General features: G+C 40.7%; 1 protein-coding gene and 1 long non-coding RNA gene across 2 annotated transcripts in view; one reads left to right on the top strand and one right to left on the bottom strand.

The window, feature by feature from the left end:
- Positions 1–19,514, top strand: part of LOC124034383 (nuclear receptor corepressor 2-like) — a 183,935-nt gene that overhangs the window by 22,484 nt on the left and 141,937 nt on the right.
- Positions 511–12,089, bottom strand: LOC124034384. The gene is made up of 3 exons (XR_006838564.1): positions 11,884–12,089; positions 4,280–4,431; positions 511–3,674 (listed from the first exon to the last, which is right to left on the bottom strand). It is a non-coding gene; the product is annotated as an uncharacterized LOC124034384 (long non-coding RNA).

The raw sequence follows: 19,514 nt of genomic DNA on the forward strand, positions 1-19,514 counted from the left end.
TTTTATGTGGCCCCTGATCCTGATGTGTCTCATCAATGATACCCCTGGCCTGTGATGGATCAGAGGAAGGCTGGGCTACTTTAGCTATGTCTTCTCTCACTGTCAAATCATCACAGGTGGCCTGATATCCTACCTAGTCTGCAAATGGGATTCAAATGGAATATCCTGATTTTAGTTCTCAGAGAATAGCCTACATCTATGATGTCTCAAGCAGTAAGTCCAAGTAATGCACATCAAATACAGGCAGTAAAGAGCTGTCATGAGGAGCAAACAGGGGCACTCAGGGGTTGCAGAATGTAGCCATACAGAAGCGTTTGAATAATTGATCTGTAGAGAAGAGGAACCAGATCAGGAGACTGCCCTGTTTTAGTTTCTCCCCCTCCTGTATAGAGAGCTGAAGATGACAACACAGCATGGCAGTAATACATGTAAACACAGCATGGTAGCAACACAACATGGCAGCAGCACAACATGGTAGCAGCACAAAACATTGTACAAACATTATTGGGCACAGACAACCGCACAAAGGTCAAGAAAGTAGAGACAACAATACATCACGCGAAGCAGCCACAACTGTCAGTAAGATTGAGTCTTTGAATGAAGAGATGGAGAACCCAGGGATGTGTGTGCTTTGGGAACCTTTAATTAACAGAATGTGGGTGGCAGAATGGGTGTTGTATGTGAAGGAGGAGTATGCATAACTTCTTGTAGTAGGCATTATAGAAAATTAACACAGGTCTCATAAACAATCTCTCAAGCACAAGCCTACGTGCTAGTGAGTGGCCAGCTAATCTTTATTTTTCAAGTTAAGCCAACTTGGATCTATTTGCTACCTAACAAGGCAGAACAATCTCCGACTGTCTCCGACTGTTTGAACAGCTAGCCTGTCCACTTTGTTCAGATGTTGAAATCAAGTGGCCAACCTTATTTCTTAGCATGAGAATGAGTTACCAATTCCTTATATAATTGTGTTTTATTATTGTACATTTTATAAAACACAGACTAGACAGCTAGTATAACAATCTTTGGCTAAAATGCCGCAAGCTGTGCGCACAATAAACTGAGCAATTTTCCAGAATCACTGTTCATTATGTTCTAGTGGTTCCTGCTCTTCGTGTAATTTGAAGAGTTGAGACATTAAAGGTTATTGTTATTGTAATTTATTATTATTATATTATTATTGTTAGAAAGGTTAACTTCTCTATTACAGTAAAATATCTCAATGTGCTTGTGTCAATATGACTGATTCTGTTGGACCAATCCTCAAATGCAAATGGCAAGTTGAAACCGTTTGCCAAAGAAGTGATCTCTCATATTTGTTGTTTGAGTGGCAGGGAGAGCTTTCCCTCGCCAAAATCATCTGTCCAAAGTAATCCCAATGCGTTTCTATGGGTTTATTTGGGACCTAAGCTTGTCGCCTGCCTTCCTGCCTTTGGGACAACCATTCCCGTTGTTTGGGGCGGAGACATGAGCATCTCGTCATTATATATGGATCTATGGTGTAAATGTATTCTTGCGATACAGAAAAAAAAACTTGCACCCCTTGGTTTCTGTTACTTATAGATGATTTGGATATGAAGCGCAAAAATGCTTATTTAGGTACAATTGACTTGCATTGGATGTGCCACAATTGCTAAAAAGTTTGCTTTTGAAACAGTGGCCAGGTAAACATAACCAAAGTGTGGGTTTTTGTCATACCTCGTCCATAGATAAGAATAGGTTAAGGATAGGATAAGAAAACAACATTTTATTTTTTTGTAATTTTGGTGAACTACCTCTTTAACATGGGGCGGGGTTCTTTAAAAACAATCACCTAATAACAGGAACAGCACCATGTAGTGGTCAGAACCTGGTAATATGAGGATGTAGAATGGGGCATAAACATAACTTCAATTATTAATTTCTATGAACAGGGGAAGAATTAGATAGGATGAAGAAACAATACTCAGGGCCACTGCTCCAGACTACTTGTCAAACATAGAGAACTGATACTATATACTCAATGTTGGGGTCGGTTTGGTGTGGGGTACGGGGAGGTCTGTGTGTGGGTTTTTGCAATTCTTTGGGTTCCTCATGTGGTCCCGTGTAGCTCAGTTGGTAGAACATGGCGCTTGCATCGTCAGGGTTGTGGACTCGATTCCCACAGGGAAAAAGGTATGAAAGTGTATGCACTCCATACTGTAAGAACATCTGCTAAATGACTTAAATGTAAAATGTCTTACTCATTGTTAGCAAAAAAAGTTTGGTCCAAATCAGATGTTAGTACTATAATTATTGAATAATATATGAATCCTATATATTAAAATGGCCAGTTTGGGTGCAATCAATTAGCTTCATTTCTCAGAGAAAAATATATTTTTCAACAAAGGAATGTTGCAGAAATGCTTATCTTATCTGTTTCTAACTACAGAAATGATTTCAGAACTATTTGAGATTGTGGGTTTCATGGCTTGCTGAAATGACATGGAACAACCCTTAGGAGATCTTTGGAAAGTACAAGGAGCGTGTATTTGGTCTGAGTGGATATGCATCATTATAAACTGGGTGGTTCGAGCCCTGAATGCTGATTGGCAGACAGCTGTGGTATATCAGTCCGTATACCATAAGTATGAAGAAAAATGTATTTTTACTGCTCTAATCACATTGGTAACTAGTTTATAATAGCAATAAGGCACCTCTGGGTTTGTGGTAGATGGCCAATATACCACGGCTAACGGCTGGGTTCAGGAATGTTGCGTCGTGCATAAGAACAGCCCTTAGCCGTGGTATATTGGCCATATACTACACCTCCTCGGGCCTAATTGCTTAATTATACAACGAGTGGGTCTATTTCTGGATGCTGATTGGTTAAAACTGCATTCCAGACAGTGTCTATTCCACAAATTCCCACTGGCTAAAGCTATGTTGTTGAAATGCCTATGGACTCCATATCCATATCACTGCGCAATCCACAGTCTCATCAGCCCAGCAAGGCAATTTATAAACTTGATCTCCACTTTAAAAAGTATCTAGACATTTAGACAAGCATTTGGTTTTCAACAGCGGAGACAGTGTATAAACCTTGCTGCCTGTCTCTCCGTCATTTGCAACATTGTTTCAATATTGAAATTCGATCTCCAGATGTCCCATATTAATGAACGATTCGGGATGAGACAGGCAGCTTTTCTCAGCCAATTGAAATCATGAAACAACTGGCATCATTTTTAGGGATATATACAACGAAATGTCAATAGAAAACAGCTTAACAAATGCAAATGCAGCTGCTTTGGTGTTAATCTGGCTGCACTGTTTGATGTGACTAAGTTAGCCATAGTTTGCTAGCTAGCAAGCAAGGGATAAGAACGTTGCCAGCCAGTATGGCAATGGAACATTTAGATCGAACAACTGGGTTGCGTCCATAGCAGTTGAGGCTGGTGACTTGAACAATTGAGGAGGATGGGAGACCCACAGTATAGGCGTGGAATGCACAGAGACTATAAACTGTATTTCAAAAACGTGTACTTTAACCTGAAGCATTTAATAAAGACATTTAAAGTACAATATTATTGGGAATGCAAGGGCTACTTACAGTGTTGGAAAGGGATCACAGCAGTGACTGAATGAGGGCATGAGGCATAAATTGAGGTGTTCAGAGGCTTGACCAGTGCAGGACAGGATTTGACTGGTAAGACAAACTATAAGACAACACACCCCACAGTTAGACAAAAGAGCTGAGAATGAGTTGGTCTAAGCAAGGAGTAAAATCATTGACGTGTAATAATGGAGACTTCCCTCACTAACTTTAAACATCAGCTATCTGAGCAGCTAACCGATCGCTGCAGCTGTACATAGTCCATCTGTAAATAGCCCACCCATTCTACCTACCTCATCCCCATATTGTTTTTATTTACTTTGCTGCTATTCTGCACACCAGTATCACTACTTACACACCATCATCTGCTCATCATCATCTGCTCATCTATCACTCAAGTGTTAATCTGCTAAATTGTAATTACTTTGCTACTATGGCCTATTTATTGCCTTACCACCTCATGCCATTTGCACACACTTTATATAGACTTTCTTTTTTTCTATTGTGTTATTGACTGCATGCTTGTTTATTCCATGTGTAACTCTGTGTTGTTTGTGTTGCACTGCTTTGCTTTATCTTGTCCAGGTCGCAGTTGTAAATGAGAACTTGTTCTCAACTAGCTTACCTGGTTAAATAAAGGTGAAATAAAAAAAAAAATGTTATTGACTCTACATACAGTAATGAGAGAAAATTGATTGGGGTACTCACAGTGCTTTGAGGGGAAACATTCAATGTGCCAGTGGATGAGCGGGCACATGAGACGCTGTGGCTTCTGTTCATGTCAGGAGAAAGTTGACAATGGTAGTGGAGTGGAGTGGAGTAGTCATCACCTCTTAATCAGGGAACAGGAGGGGACTTAGCTGGAAATACAAATAGCAGATACATTCCATTACAGCTGCTCCATCGTAGGTTTGGACAACGAGTTTCTTAAACTCAGACATCTCAACATTCATAAAGTCAAACAAACTGTGCACCTCGTCCACTTGACACATTAAAGTAGCCCAAGAAACGTTCCTGAATAAAGCCCTGATCATCCACATACCTGACGATAACTGACAACTGCAAGCAGACTGGTGCAGGTCCCAGAGCAGTGGGGCAATTTTTAACAGGCAGATCAAAATGAAATATCGTCTTGTTTTCATCCGATATGGCATGTCAGAGTTCTAATGTTTATGTGTAGCCTAGGCTGCTGCAACATTTGTCATGAGTTTTTGATTGTGCCTGTCCGGAGTGATTGTTATTTTTTCAAATAAATACTGGAGGAAAGTTGAAAACCAACCTGAGCGCTTGTGAAAAACTGCGCTGTGTCAACCTTTCTTTAATATAACTTTTAATGGATGATGAGATGGAAGCTATCAAATCATTTGGAATTGTTTTCAACATCCCAGAAAAAACAGTCGAAAGTTCCATATGTTCAGCAAGGAAAGCTTCATAACGTTCAGTTACCTCTTCAAGCTCTGTAGCTGCCCTTTTTGGCGGAACTTTCCCTCTCGTCGTGTCTTCCTAAAAGCAAATTCTTACATGCCCTGCTTTTGTTTTTTTTGTTTAGCTGAACGATCAATGTTCTTCAGGTCACTGAACCTACCTTTCGACCAAAGCCCAGACTTTCCAAAAAGCAGATAAGGCCTGCAATACAGGCGGCCTGATGAAAGGCTCCCTGTTAACCAGATATACTTTTGGTTCAAGTTAGTATTGAACGCCCTCACCTTTTTCATCTGCCTTCATGAAACTGTTCTCAGGCAGAGGTCGACCCTTGCTTTTAATTCACACCTTTTCCGTGTACCCCAGAGAATGAAATGAGTTCCTACACAGAAAGGCCATTCTACCATTCTGCCGGAGAAAACTGCACACTCGTGCTGGTAGTAAGCTAGATACTGAAGTTTGCAAAGCAAATGTAAGTAAATTGCACTAACTGAACGCAAAAATAAAGTTCTAAAACCAAGAAAACAATTTATAATATACAGTGCCTTGCGAAAGTATTCGGCCCCCTTGAACTTTGCGACCTTTTGCCACATTTCAGGCTTCAAACATAAAGATATAAAACTGTATATTTTTGTGAAGAATCAACAACAAGTGGGACACAATCATAAAGTGGAACGACATTTATTGGATATTTCAAACTTTTTTAACAAATCAAAAACTGAAAAATTGGGCGTGCAAAATTATTCCGCCCCTTTACTTTCAGTGCAGCAAACTCTCTCCAGAAGTTCAGTGAGGATCTCTGAATGATCCAATGTTGACCTAAATGACTATTCAAGGAACACACCAGGCAGGTCCGAGATACTGTTGTGAAGAAGTTTAAAGCCGTATTTGGATACAAAAAGATTTCCCAAGCTTTAAACATCCCAAGGAGCACTGTGCAAGCGATTAATATTGAAATGGAAGGAGTATCAGACCACTGCAAATCTACCAAGACCGTCCCTCTAAACTTTCAGCTCATACAAGGAGAAGACTGATCAGAGATGCAGCCAAGAGGCCCATGATCACTCTGGATTAACTGCAGAGATCTACAGCTGAGGAGGGAGACTCTGGCCATAGGACAACAATCAGTTGTATATTGCACAAATCTGGCCTTTATGGAAGAGTGGCAAGAAGAAAGCCATTTCTTAAAGATATCCATAAAAAGTGTTGTTTAAAGTTTGCCACAAGCCACCTGGGAGACACACCAAACATGTGGAAGAAGGTGCTCTGGTCAGATGAAACCAAAATTGAACTTTTTGGCAACAATGCAAAACGTTATGTTTGGCGTAAAAGCAACACCCTGAACACACCATCCCCACTGTCAAACATGGTGGTGGCAGCATCATGGTTTGGGCCTGCTTTTCTTCAGCAGGGACAGGGAAGATGGTTAAAATTGATGGGAAGATGGATGGAGCCAAATACAGGACCATTCTGGAAGAAAACCTGGTGGAGTCTGCAAAAGACCTGAGACTGGGACGGAGATTTGTCTTCCAACAAGACAATGATCCAAAACATAAAGCAAAATCTACAGTGGAATGGTTCAAAAATAAACATATCCAGGTGTTAGAATGGCCAAGTCAAAGTCCAGACCTGAATCCAATCGAGAATCTGTGGAAAGAACTGAAAACTGCTGTTCACAAATGCTCTCCATCCAACCTCACTGAGCTCGAGCTGTTTTGCAAGGAGGAATGGGAAAAAAATTGTCTCTCGATGTGCAAAACTGATAGACATACCACAAGCGACTTACAGTTGTAATCGCAGCAAAAGGTGGCGCTACAAAGTATTAACTTAAGGGGGCTGAATAATTTTGCACGCCCAATTTTTCAGTTTTTGATTTGTTAAAAAAGTTTGAAATATCCAATAAATGTCGTTCCACTTCATGATTGTGTCCCACTTGTTGTTGATTCTTCACAAAAAAATACAGTTTTATATCTTTATGTTTGAAGCCTGAAATGTGACAAAAGGTCGCAAAGTTCAAGGGGGCCGCATACTTTCGCAAGGCACTGTACCTCTGTCTCCTGTAATTTGAAAAAAGTCATTTGAATTGAATAATATCCCAGAAATGCTGAACTATCACTCTTCACTCATAATCTCTATTCAACAATGTCACCAAGCCTCCCAACACATAGAACCTCCATAATGCTCTGTGGAACAATCCCAAAACAACTCACTCGGTTCGTTCTCTGATCCTAATTCTGTGATTGGATGGACAACATGTCAGTTCATACTGCAAAGCTTTGATTGGTTGGAGGACGTCCCCCGCAAGTTATCCTAATCACCATGTATGTCTATGGAAGGGGGTGAGGCCTACGAGCTTTCGAGGTTTTGTATTGACGTCAATGTAGCCAGAGGACGGAAGCTAGTGGTCCTCCGGCTTCACCATGGTGCTACCCCAGACAGTGCTGTTGAAGTTTCTGTAGACCTTCATTGCAAAACAGTGTATTTTAATAAATTATTTGGTGACATATGAATATATTTAGTATAGGAGCCTAAACTGGTCCATAGATGCAGAACAAAAAGACTTAACGACTGGGACGTGTCTCTGGCAACCGAACCATTAGAATGAATGACCAGCTGGCTTGGGTATTTACCCTAGATTTCTGTCAGGGACTATATCTCATGGAAGGAGGAAACAGTATGAAGAAATTCATCCCGAAAAATATTATGGTGAAAATATGTCAATTATTATTTGAATATTTTGGTAACCCATTGTGAAAAAGTCATAATTCCCTCGACGCCGGTGTTTGGAGGATATATTGGTACGGTTTGCCGGCCCAACCCCCATGCCAATATGTCCTCGAAACACCGTCTTCTTGGGCATTGTCACGTTTGTGTGTGTGTGTACTAGGCCTATGTGATGGGTCTTAGCTCCTTTACTGTGTATTGGTGGAATGTCTGTGACACCATGGTTACTGGGATTCATAGTTGGCTGTTGGGGGGGGGGGGGTTCTTATGTAATCCACAAAGGTTGGCTGAGACAGGAACAGGGAGGAAATCTAATACTAGCTTTGCTCTGCAGCCTGGATACAACTGGGCAGGCATATCTGGAGGTACAGGCTTGCCACTCACTGGCCCAAGAACAGCTCTCCTCTCCACTTATTTGTCTTTCAGAAATGTTCCACATTGTCAATAAGGTTGTGGGACAGTAATTAGTCCAGGTTGTTGTATTAACATTGGGTTGTAGTAATTTTCCAGTCGTAGCTAGTTACTTTTAATATAACAGGACCAAACACAGGAATAGTGATGTGTGCCACTGCCAGGAGTAAATACAGCCTGTCTGTCAAATGTTGGACTACTCCAGATTTGTATGCACTGCAGTCCTATTTGCTCTAACACAGTTAGAACAGTCATGGATTTCTTAATTATCTTAGCTTATTGCTCAACACACCAGTAAAGAGAAAACGATGAAGCAATATGTTTGCTGAGTTCTGCAATGTGAAAGCCGATTCATGAGATCGAGCCTAGCTGGTGCGACAACTGAAATTCTTGTGTGAACATGAGGGAATATGAGTCTTCTGTCTGATGTAGAATGAGATGTGACAGCCAGTGGCTTAGGGAGGTGTTTCCACCAGTCTCTCACAATATGGCCGTTGTTGTTAGTGTGTATGTGGGTGTTGACACTTCTCTGGCAGCCTCTCACGTTAACGGTTGTATGCTGTGGGGTGACAGCAGATTCATATCCTGTTTTAGAGATGAACATGGGTTAATTTGGGATGTTGCAGGTGATGGAACTACCGTTTGAATATCTCCCACATGTCTTCACTGCTACTGCAAAATACCTGACAAAGTTTAATTTCCCCTGTGTTCGTCATCTTGTTGATTTATTCTCTGTCCTGTCTGAGAGATGAACATGGGTTAATTTGGGATGTTGCAGGTGATAGAACTACTTTGAATATTTCCCACATGTCTTCCCTGCTTCTCTGTCCTGTCTGTCTAATTGGTTGGTACTGTAGAACCTCATTATTTGACCATTCTTACATGCCAGGGATTTTTTAAAGATTTCTCTCTTAATATGAAAGTGTTTTTGTGTGGGACTAGTCTGGGATCAGTCTGGAAGAGAGCCAGGTAATATTGAGGAAAGCTCTTGGTTATTTTGACAATGCTGCTCAGAGATACTTTACATTGCTACGGCCTGACCACATCCAATAAATAAAAGTATGCTGCCTGGAATCAAACCATACAATTTCAAAATTTTAAGTCAAACAATTGTCTATCTCTGTCAAACTGTAGTAGCATATATACGTTTATAATCATAGTGGTGTGTTTGAAATCACATGCCTAGGCAATACATATGAAAAAATAGTCTACAATGGGTGTTGGCTGTGTACGGTTAGCTCAATTCACGCATTGCATTATCTAGCTTAGGCTACTAGCTAATATTGTGCTGTCCTCCCAGACCCAGGCTGCTTTCTCTACAAAACAACTTCTGGCAGAGCATAACACTTTTCTCACAGACCACACCTTTAAGAAGTTTCCATGTAGCAACAGAAGTTTTTACTGGATGTTGTGCTCATGCTATTTCCTCTCTCCCTCTCCCTATGGTGTCTCTGATTAGCCTACCATTGGCATCCAATTATCAAGAAGTTGGCCTGGAGAAATGACTTATTTGAAATAACAATGACATCTTTATGAATACATGTAGCCTACTGTAGCACTGCCGAGCCGTTTAAGTGTAATAATGTCATTCAGCTCAGTAGGTGCTTTGTTTTCAATATTAGGGTTTGGAGGGGGATAGAGTGAGTCTGGTTGTGCACCCAAAACAAGCCTTCAGTGCAAGCTGTCCCAGCAGCAATAAGTTATTTGTTGGATTTCAACAAGTCCTCTAACACTGCCGGTAAACAGTCTTGGGAAACGTTGAAAGAAAAGGTGTTGGTTTCTTAGGAAGGAGATGAAGGCAATGATATGCTGTTTCATGTGACCAGCTGTGTGCTCACATTTCCTCTGAGTGTGGGAAAATAGATGCTTGGAAGGTTGCTTCATACCATGTTCATACCAACTATATTATGAGCAGATTAACACAATTAGGTGTCATTGTTCTCTGGTAATTGTGTGCCAATCAAGAGTATAAGTATTACACGTGTGTGTCAGAGAGCGACGCAATTGCCTTGGGCAGGGCCCTTTGGTAATGAGGATTCAGAGAGATAAATCCTTATGAGACCTGACAGGGTGCCACATTCCTGGACTGAGAGTCCTAGCAGCCCCCTTCCCCTCTCAAGGGTTCTACTTTACACACTTCTGAAGCGGTTACCAAACCAACTGGTTTACATTTCACTCATCTGCCTTCTCTCAATAGTAGTAATTTACGTTTTTTCCTTTGTGTCAGAGTGGGAGCTTATTGTGTAATTACGAGTGAGAGATAAAGATGATGTCTAGGAACAGTGCTTGATTGTTTATAAGCTACACTACATGACAAAAAGTATGTGGACACTTGCTCGTCGAACATCTCATTCCAACATCATGGGAATGAATAGGGAGTTGGTCCCCACTTTGCTGCTATAACAGCCTCCACTCTTCTGGAATTTCCACTAGATGTTAGAACATTACAGCAGGGACTTGCTTCCATTCAGCCGCAAGAGCATTAGTGAGGTCGGGCACTTATGTTGGGCGATTAGGTCTGGCTAGCAGTCGGCATTCCAATTAATCCCAAAGGTGTTCGATGGGGTTGAAGTCAGGGCTCTGTGCAGGCCAGTCAAGTTCTTCTTCCACAATGATCACTATTTATTGGGGCAGGTAGCGTTCTCCTGGCATCTGCCAAACCCAGATTTTTCCTTCGGGCTGCCAGATGGTGAAGTGTGATCCCTTCATCCAGAGAACGTGTTTCCACTGCTCCAGAGTCCAATGGCGACGAGCTTTACAGCATCCAGCCGACGCTTGGCATTGCACATGGTTATTTTAGGCTTGGGATTCGCCTGTGCGGCCATGGAAACCGATTTCATGAATCTCCCGACGAACAGTTATTGTGCTTACGTTGCTTCCAGAGGCAGTTTGGAACTCGGTAGTGAGTGTTGCAACCGAGGACAGACCATGTTTACATGCAATGCGCTTCAGCACTCTGCTTTCTTGTTCTGTGTGCTTGTGTGGCTTACCTCTTCACGGCTGTGCCGTTGTTGCTCCTAGACGTTTCCACTTCATAATAACAGCACTTACAGTTGACCGGGGCAACTCTAGCAGGGCAGACATTTGACAAACGGACTTGTTGTAAAGATGTCAACCAATGACGGTGCCACTTTGAAAGTCACTGAGCTCTTCAGTAAGGCCATTCTACTGCCAATGTTTGTCTATGGAAATTGCATGGCTGTGTGCTCGATTTTATACACCTGTCAGCAACGGGTGTAGCTAAAATAGCCAAATTCACTAATTGGAGGGGTGTCCACATACGTTTGTATATTTATACAGTGTATTTGTAATCTGGGCTTTCCAAATAGGCTAGGCCTATTTCCAGTTCCTATGTGGAAGAGGACATCAACCAGAGACCTGATCATGCATGACGTTTTGTTAGAGACTGTTAATAAAAGAAAGCAGTTAAAATAAGATGGTTTTTACCAGATGAGCTGGTGTAATGAAAATGATTAATAAACAGGAGTAGGCCTATAGCAAGATGCATTCATGTAAGCAACATTTTTACAGATGCAATGACGAAAGAATCAGATAATGAAAATGCCTCTGGTTCAAACAAATATGCATCATGTAGCCTTAAAGGTCAACACACTGGCATGGAATAGGACATTTATTTAATTTGTCATTTGCTATGAATCGACAGTACAAAGCTCTAGCTGGTTCCTTGAAATGTTTTCCACAAGTCTTGCGTTGGCTACTATTAGAGAAAAGATAAATGTAAAATTAACAAATACCTGACACAGTCTTTGAAAGCTTGACAGATCTTGTCACTGTCTTTCTCCACAGATATGACTGGCTCATATGCTTCCAGAAGAATCAAGCCATTTTTGGAAGTCATGCTCCTATTTTCCATCTTGGCAGAACTAGCCTGTATAGGCCCGGTATTTGTGTGTAGGCTTGCATTAACAAAGCCATTCCTAGATTGGATAGGAAGGAAGTCACAGAGATGAAATACAGGCTAGTGTGTAATGCAGGTTCACTGCAGCGTTGTAGGAGTGAAGCCAGATAGATCGAGCGGGGGAGAGCGAGTGGGAAGGGAGGGGAGCTGGAGCATTACTGGGGTGACTGAGTTCATTCGCAGTGTTGGCAGTGAGCCAGTGGCTTGCCTGTGGTTGTCTGTAGCAATGCCAGTGCATGTGTTTAGCCTCCTGTCTGGAAGTCTTTGCTCAGTGTTTGTCAAAGCTTATTCATTGTATCGCTCGCTTATTTTGATTCAATGTTTTTCCCTGAAGGTCTTGTGACTGACTTCAAACTACCCCTAACGGTTTAGTACACAAGGGGCCGCCAAAAAAAGCCTCAAAAAAGCCCATTGGTCATTCATAATAATAATAATAATATATATGCCATTTAGCAGACGCTTTTATCCAAAGCGACTTACAGTCATGTGTGCATACATTCTACGTATGGGTGGTCCCGTACGTAGAATGTATGCACACATGACTGTAAGTCATTGCCAGAATGCTAACAAAGTTAGCACAAGTAATAGTGGATTTCCATTGGAGGCTGCTAGCTAAATGTGCTAACGAGTGCAAAAACAATAATACATATACAGTGCATTTTGGAAAGTTTTCAGACCCGTTCCCCTTTTCCACATTTTGTTACATTACAGCCTTATTACCTGGTGCGGCCTACAGTGGTTCCTCCTTTAAAAGTTGCGAGCTTGCACCGCGGGACTTAGAGGTACCCAGCTTCACGGCTTCATTGCTCCAGGCCACCATAAGGGGGAGTTAGAGCACTCAATGCATTTGGGTCCCAAGGTTTTTATATGACCAATCATATCGAGTGGTTCCAATGACAAATTTTGACACGAGCCACCCTTGTCTTGTAGCATTCTTCAACAAAGATGGCTGACAAAACATTACTGTGGAACCAGATTTAAGTTATAACGGCATAACGAGTAAAGCAGAAAATGTACAATTGAGAGGAATATGTTAGTTAATGTAGTTAATGCAAACATTTGTGCATATTTTTTGTCATAAAGTTAACTTGCTAAATAGCGATTTCATAAATGATCTGACGAGCTAACATTAGCCAGCTAGCTAGTGTTAGGAGAATGAATTTGTAATTTGTGTTGTTTAATGCTTTAGGGACTCCTGAGAACCAGCAAACCATGCTGTCGTCTTGTGAAACGGTGGATGTAAAGAATCTAGCTAGCTAAAGCATTTACCGCAAATTGAATGTTAAATTGTATAAGCTTGAATTGCAATGCAGCTGAAGTAACATAGCTAGCTAACTATTTACTTGCTTATTTTGTAGTGGAGGATAAAAAGGACTGTATGCCTATGGATGTGTAGCTAGCTACAGTGTGTAGCTAGCTACAGTATGTAGCAGATCTGTGTATGGACCCTAAAACGTTAGGTTCTGAACTAATATTCACACCAATCTATGAACCTCAGCTATCATAGTTGTTGTATCAACTTCAAGTCTGAATGGCATTAATGAAGCCTATGGATAGAGTAGAATACGTTATTGTGTCAAGGATGCAAGTCCTATATACTGTAGTTATTACCACGCATGAGATTCCCACATTGTAGCCTGTACTTTGAATATATTCACTGATCATGTACTCTTCCTTGGCAAATAAAGGTGCGGTACAGGTATGAATCTCTGAGACATTCTTTTTCAGTCATATCAAATGCCATTATTTGAATGATGCTGTGTCTGCATGTATGTATTACAATTATACACTTCAACAGTGTTTACCACTCCTGCTCCTGGGACATCAATGATTACACATAACTATGCAATAGACTAGAAACATGATTGATTTGTAATTCATATATACAGAAGAAAAAAACTATGCACATCAAACTCCCTTCATCTGCATTAATCTGAGGACACAGGATAGTATTTCAATGAGGTACTTATTTTCAACCAGTGGAGAATGTGAAAAGTTTTATTGAAAGAAGTTCATTATCCGGGTGTTATAAATACATAAATGCATTATAATTATGATAATTGTAATATTATAAATACAAGTTCAATCTATACTTCAATGCACATATGGTGTGCATTTATAAAACAAGGAAGAAAGATGAGGTGGGGAGAAAGGTGTAGAAGGTTCATGAATTACAGTGCTACCCTAGTATTCTCTCAGTTCATCGCAATTGTGGTGTCTCCTAACCAGCCTTCGGCCCCCAGTTGGCCCGAAGGTTATCTTAAGAGCGGGTGAGGTGGCGATGACGGGACTGGCTTCCTCTCTCACATCAAAACATACCTGCAGACGAGTGACTGAGCGAGAGCATGATTAAGCCTTGTTTTTTTTATTGTAATTTATTCTTATGTCAATGTAAAACATCTCTCTAATACTTCCTTTTGACCTGACCAAGTGACATCTCACTTATGACTATGCTGTGCCCTCAGTGTCCGCCAGTTAAGTTGCGGGAGGGGTACACCGAAACAGTTGATATAACCTAGGGGATTTAGGGAGAAGGGGAAGTGAAGAAGAGAGACTTATTGTGTGGTCTCACCTGGTGTCCACACTAAGTGGCTGCAGAGTACTTTATGCTGAAAAATAGACACACGAGGACTAACAATAGAAGATAATGTCATTAGAAGATACTGTATATGATGCAGACACCTATTGGAGTGGACCTGAAACATTTAAATATAGAGGGCTATGTGTCTCACCACCTTGTTATTGCAAGGCTAACCCCCAGGGAAATCCTGACATAGCAGCAACCGATAGTCCAGTGAAAATGGCTGTGTTTATGTGGTGTAAATCTGAAAATTAGCAGCTAACATTGTCACGCCTTGGTCATAGTATTTTGTGTTTTCGTTATATATTTGGTCAGGCCAGGGTGTGACATGGGTTTATTTTGTTGTATTTCGTATTGGGGTTTTGTAGGCATTGGGATTGCGGCTGAGTAGGGGTGTAGCATAGGTTTGGCTGCCTGAGGTGGTTCTCAATCAGAGTCAGGTGATTCTCGTTGTCTCTGATTGGGAACCATATTTAGGTAGCCGGGGTTTCACTGTGTATTTCGTGGGTGATTGTTCTTGTCTCTGTGTTAGTGTTCACCAGACAGGCTGTATAGGTTTTCACGTTCCGTTTGTTGTTTTTTGTATATATACAGTTATTTCATGTATCGTTGTTTTTTCATTAAAGAACATGAGTAACTACCACACCGTATTTTGGTCCGACTCTCCTTCAACAAACGAACGCCGTTACAAACATCTTAAGTTTAAAAACAAATTAATGCATGTAAGACATGTTCCATGTACAACAAGACAGGCAGAGATGGAGAAAAAGAACACAGAACAGTTGAATTACTTCTGGTTATGGACACTTTTGCCAGCAATAAAGCTTCCACGGCCTGTTCCTCGGACAGTGAACATCTAGCAATATCTACATTTTCCACCCCTTGGTCAGCTCGCTCTCTGAAAGTAAACAGCTTATTTTTTTATAGATATGAAAACAATAACTGAGATATGACCATTCAATCTAAAGCAGCAGATGTCATTTTTAGGTTATGTTAATACAGCCCAGTGCTGCTTACCTGAGATGCCATCTTGGTAGGTCTCCACTTTGACTTCCTTTGTGTCGGAAAAAGTTGCTTTCAGAACAATAATTTTCGATTGATAAGAGGTTTTGCGCTTGACAAAAATACCTAAATGCACCTTCATAGCATATAACAATTTACCTGTGAATAACCACACCTTCATACAAACGTGCTACTGTATGCAGAATTCTTGACGCACAACCGAAGATGCTGCCATATCCTGCCAGCACGCCCACAAGTGAGCCACTCCGGAGCAGAATGATGATGTGTGGAAGAGGGAAAGGAATGAGATGGGAACAGCAATTTGTTGCAAGTTGGGGAGGAGGGCTAATAGCTGAACAATAGACTATTCAACCTTTACTAAATAATAGTCTAATAGCCGAGCTAGGTGTGAACCCCCCTTATAACAGACCAGATTTGCCCTAACGACCAAGGGGTAGCTTGCTACTCAATGTAATAAAGTAATGACTTTTCAAATAAGTTACCTTACACGTTATGTTGGCTGACAATTTGTTAGCTACGCTGTCCTTACGAACCACATAGCATATAATTACAGCAGTATGTACTGGTATGTTAGCTAGCTACCTAACGTTAGTAGTTATACATCAAACTTTCCAGTATATTAACTATAGGCTATCTTAACTACCCAATGTTTATTGACTTGATTATTCTCGTCATTCTTAGCTTAGCTAAATGGTATCGCCATTGTGCTTTCTCAATGGACATTCGGGTGCTTTCGTAAATTCGCTCTGGCTATCTATAGGCTGGACAATAGAACAAGTCAAAATTCACCCAAGGCTGAAAAACAGTTTAAGAACGTTGGCTAAAATTGAACACTAGCGCGAGCCCATAGTTTAGTAATGGAATCGAACCTTCGCGGAGCCTGATTTGACTGGAGTGATGAAGAATTCCATAAATGTATCCCTTTTTTTATTTGACCTCAATCTGTTTGTCAGACGAAACTGGAAAAAAATAACTTGTGTAGAAAGTAATCATCCGCACCTCGATGGTGTCAACTGTGCCTATGTCTGTGTAATGAAAAAGTAGGGAAAAAATTAAAACTTCAAACTATTTCTGGTCTAGCGATCGATGACAAATGAGCTCACTGCCCAGACTTACTGGATAATAAGAGCGTCTGCTAAATGACTTAAATGTAAATGGTCGAATCCGGAAACTATCCTTTCAAAAACAAAACGTTTATTCTTTCAGTGAAATACGGAACCTTTCCGTATTATATCTAAGGGGTGGCATCCATAAGTCTAAATATTGCTGTTACATTGCACAACCTTCAATGTTATGTCATAATTACGTAAAATTCTGGCAAATTAGTTCGCAACGAGCCAGGCGGCCCAAAATGTTGCATATAACCCGACTCAATTTCACCTGGTTAATATTGTCTGCTAACCTGTATTTCTTTTAGCTAAATATGCAGGTTTAAAAATATACACTTCTGTGTATTGATTTTAAGAAAGGCTTTGATGTTTATGTTTAGGTACAGTCGTGCAACGATTGTGCTTTTTTCGCAAATGTGCTTGTTAAATCATCCCTGTCACACAGTTCGCAATGAACCAGGAGGCCCAAACTGCTGCATATACCCTGACTCTGTTGCAAGAGAAGTGACACAATTTCCCTAGTTAAAATAAATGCATGTAAGCAGGCAATATTAACTAAATATGCAGGTTTAAAAATGTAATCTTGTGTATTGATTTTAAGAAAGGCATTGATGTTTATGGTTAGGTACACATTGGAGCAGCGACAGTCCTTTTTCACGTATGCGCATCGCATCGATTATATGCAACGCAGGACACGCTAGATAAACTAGTAATATCATCAACCATGTGTAGTTAACTAGTGATTATGATTGATTGTTTTTATAAGATAAGTTTAATGCTAGCTAGCAACTTACCTTTGCTTCTTACTGCATTCGCTTAACAGGCAGGCTCCTCGTGGAGTGCAATGTAAGGCAGGTGGTGCTTGCAAGATTGAATCCTTGAGATGACAAGGTAAAAATCTGTCTTTTTGCCCCTGAACAAGGCAGTTAACAACACTGTCGTCTCAGATTTTCAAAATATGCTTTTGGACAAATCGCTCCGTTTTGTTCATCACGTTTGGGTAAGAAAAAAACAGAAAATTAAGTCATTACAACGCGAACCTTTTTCCAAATTAACTCCATAATATCGACAGAAACATGGCAAACATTGTTTAGAATCAATCCTCAAGGTATTTTTCACATATCTATCGATGATAAATCATTTGTGGCAGTTTGGTTTCTCCTCTGAAGAAAATGGAACGCGCATGGACCTGGAGATTACGCAATAATTTCGACGGAGGACACCGGGCGGACACCTGGTAAATGTAGTCTCTTATGGTAAATCTTCCAATGATATGCCTACAAATACGTCACAATGAAAGTGCAGGCTCATTCCTGGCGCATTCACAGCCATATAAGGATACATTGGAACACAGGGCATTCAAAATCTGGACCATTTCCTGTATGAAATTTCATCTTGGTTTCGCCTGTAGCATTAGTTCTGGGGCACTCACAGATAATATCTTTGCAGTTTTGGAAACTTCAGAGGTTTTTCTTTCCAAAGCTGTCAATTACATGCATAGTCAAGCATCTTTTCGTGACAAAATATCTTGTTTAAAACGGGAATGTTTTTATCCAAAAATTAAAAGAGCGCCCCCTATCTCGAAGAAGTTAACCCACCGTTCCTAGGCCATCATTGAAAATAAGAATGTGCTTTATATTGACTTGTTAAAAATAAAAATAAAACGGCCAACTTGTGCACTTCTCCACTTGGATGAGAATTCACGAAAGGGCATTCTGTCAGCAGTCAGTGCAAGATTAAATGCAAGATTACGTCTATGATAAAACATGTTCATACAAATATTTACACATGTTAAGTTTGCTGAAAATAAACGCAGTTGACAGTGAGATGTTTCTTTTTTTTGCTGAGTTAATAATGAGGCTGGTACATTGTTTGTTTTTGACCAGTCTCTCATAGACATATACTGTGCTTTATGGTTTTGAAACTTTTTGAACAGATTTTTAATCAGCTAACTAAAGGTGACCTTCTTCCACCTACTGTATGTTATTCAATTGTCTGTGTAGCATTTATTTAAAAAAGTAAGATGAAACAAAAATTGAGAACTGATATAGCCTAGGCATAGCAGGTTGGAGCAGGGTTTCATGATGACTTGACTACTGGGAAGTGATATTGTACTGTTTTCAGATCTACAGCTGCAACTCTTTAGGCCTAGTAGTATCTATGCGAGAGTGAGAGAGATCTGATTTGGGTGGTTGCTCAAAGCCAATGCACTGTAGAATCACATCATGTTAGGTCATAGTGCTGGCAGCCCTACACACCATCCCTCCATGTGTAGACTGCAGAGCAGTGGTGAAACATGAGCTACCAGGGTCTTCATTCCTCAGAGGCCCAGAGAAATGGCAAGGGCCCTAATGCCTATTTTGGCAAGAGTCACAGGTCGCATGTAATGAGTATCCTACTCCCAGTCTCTTTTACTATCAAAATAGTGTTTTGTGTGTGTGTGTGAATGTCTGAATCTAAAAGTGATCTTCCTCTTTCAGTTTCGTTTCACACCATTCACTCTATTCTGCCATCTTTTATAACCACCCAGACACGTATTTGAGACGTTTAGGTTATTGATAAGGATTGTTTCAAATGAACCACTAGTTTGCTTAAATCCAATGTCCTCTCTGCTCTGTAAAATCAAACAAAATCCTAGACCCCAATGATGCCAGGTTTAGCCACTCATGACCACTCAAACCCCCCCAAAAGGCCTGAAAACGAGTGCACATTTTCTTCCCACAGCAAGTGTCGACACATTTATTCAATAAACCC

Source organism: Oncorhynchus gorbuscha, linkage group LG04, assembly GCF_021184085.1.
Source record: "Oncorhynchus gorbuscha isolate QuinsamMale2020 ecotype Even-year linkage group LG04, OgorEven_v1.0, whole genome shotgun sequence".
Lineage (NCBI taxonomy): Eukaryota > Metazoa > Chordata > Actinopteri > Salmoniformes > Salmonidae > Oncorhynchus > Oncorhynchus gorbuscha.